Source organism: Schistocerca serialis, unplaced genomic scaffold, assembly GCF_023864345.2.
Source record: "Schistocerca serialis cubense isolate TAMUIC-IGC-003099 unplaced genomic scaffold, iqSchSeri2.2 HiC_scaffold_1173, whole genome shotgun sequence".
In the NCBI taxonomy this organism is placed as follows: Eukaryota; Metazoa; Arthropoda; class Insecta; order Orthoptera; family Acrididae; genus Schistocerca; species Schistocerca serialis.
The window spans coordinates 535,001-537,500 of NW_026047374.1; positions in this window are offsets into that span (position 1 = coordinate 535,001).

Here is a 2,500-nt window from a genome sequence, read left to right on the forward strand (position 1 = left end):
CATTAGACAATCCACACTATCATAACCAGACCGGGAGGTCCACTCACAAAACAGAATACCCCACCCTTCCGACAACCACCATTGCTCAGCTAAGCCACCAACACCCACACATGTCCTACACAGGGGTACACCCAACATCACAATACTGCCTCCTGTCACAGCACACAAACAATGGCAGGAATGAAAGACACAGGTCTGCCACAAGCATGGAATCAGAGCGCCGCCTGTCATGAGCCAAAGGTGCATCCTGACGTGGCAAATCAGATGATGCCGCAGGCATCCACTTACTATAATCACAATCAACAAACCGGCCGCCGCCGCCGCCGCCCCCCCCCCCCCCCAATACACCTTTCCTTACAACAATGTGTACCTTAACCTAACCCACATTGTACCTTAACCCAACCCACATTGTACCTTAACCTAACCCACATTGTACCTTAACCTAACCCACATTGTACCTTAACCTAACCCACATTGTACCTTAACCTAACCCATATTGTACCTTAACCTAACCTATATTGCGCCTTAACCTAACCCACATTGTACCTTAACCTAACCCACATTGTACCTTAACCTAACCCATATTGTACCTTAACCTAACCTATATTGCGCCTTAACCTAACCCATATTGTACCTTAACCTAACCTATATTGCGCCTTAACCTAACCCATATTGTACCTTAACCTAACCCACATTGTACCTTAACCTAACCCACATTGTACCTTAACCTAACCCATATTGTACCTTAACCTAACCTATATTGCGCCTTAACCTAACCCACATTGTACCTTAACCTAACCCACATTGTACCTTAACCTAACCCATATTGTACCTTAACCTAACCTATATTGCGCCTTAACCTAACCCATATTGTACCTTAACCTAACCTATATTGTGCCTTAACCTAACCTATATTGCGCCTTAACCTAACCTATATTGCGCCTTAACCTAACCTATATTGCGCCTTAACCTAACCTATATTGCGCCTTAACCTAACCTATATTGCGCCTTAACCTAACCTATATTGCGCCTTAACCTAACCTATATTGCGCCTTAACCTAACCCACGTTGCGCCTTAACCTAACCCACGTTGCGCCTTAACCCAACCCACGTTGCGCCTTAACCTAACCCACGTTGCGCCTTAACCCAACCCACGTTGCGCCTTAACCCAACACACGTTGGGCCTTAACCTGCTCTGTAATTGTCATACGACGCGTTAAATTAGTGTAGTGTTGCCTAACTGCAACCCCCGCAATATAGTTTGCTACTCGCACTGCCCGGTCCCCAGAGTATCGCTTCATGTTAAACACCTTGCAGCTATACACTGTAATGCGGACGGCAGCAGGACGTACATGCTCAATGCCCTTCGCAGTTGTTCATTGGCATTCGCATGGCGAAGCACAGCCTACGTTGTGGTACGGCTTGTGTCAACTGTCCGCTGATGTTGTACGTCCAAATCACACACTGTACTGCACATTGGTCCTCATGTACTGAATGATACATCGTGGTACATGTGTGACCGTACCACGACTGCGCCAACAACGGCGAACCATACGGTCCAAATATTGTGCACTCAGCTACGTGTCGTCTCCCTATAAGAGCTGGATTGCAGTATGGTATGCCGTGGATGGCGATCACCATGAGCCGTCTGTTGATGTAGTGGCGCGTGTTGTCAGACGTAGTCGTCTCTTCTCACACACCGTGATAGCATGGTGCACTGCGTTCCACATCTGCGACATGCGACAGAGGCCGGTTGACAGTCGTTCGCGCAATGGACATCGCATACGTACGGGGGCCACCTTCCACGTGTTCGCGAAGCGTGCACATGTTGTTGCGTGTATGTGGGCAGACATAGTGTGTCGTGACACCTGACACAGGCATGCAACAATCGTTGAATTTGCAAATGGCGATGGACGTCTACGTTTGCTGGTGACGTTACGCAAATGAAGAACTGGTAAACCGTTGTGGTGCGGTTGTTCTCGCTAGAGGTGAATCAGTGATGGCGACGATCGGTTGAGCTACCAACCGGTTGTTTCAGCGATACCCACCATGCCCACGAACGTGAATGGCATGTGGGTGTGAAGCGATACGCGGCGGTGGCTGGGTGGGACCGTCCCCGGCCGGTGAGGGGGGGCCTCCCGGCGTGCTGGCCGCGCGGTGCGTGGGCGCACGCGCTACAGCCGGCTGGTGGGGGCGGCCAGTGGCAGGCGCGCCGGCCGACGGAGGCGGCAGGCGGCGCAGCTGCGCGCCGGCGCACCCTGCACGCGGCGCCGTGCGGCCAAAGTAGGTCCTCGCGGGCCCGGTGCGAAGCGCGGTGGACATCTGCAGTGTGCTGGTCCGATTGAGGACTGTGTGCGCTGAGGATGCGCCGCCGCCCGGCGCTCGGCGCCGCGACGCCGTCTGCTGCTCGGTCGCCTCTGCGGTTCTCGCAGGTGGATTGTATCGCAGCTGTGCGGACGTGTTGGCGCGTGCGCTGTGCTGGGAGAGTTCGCTTCGGCAC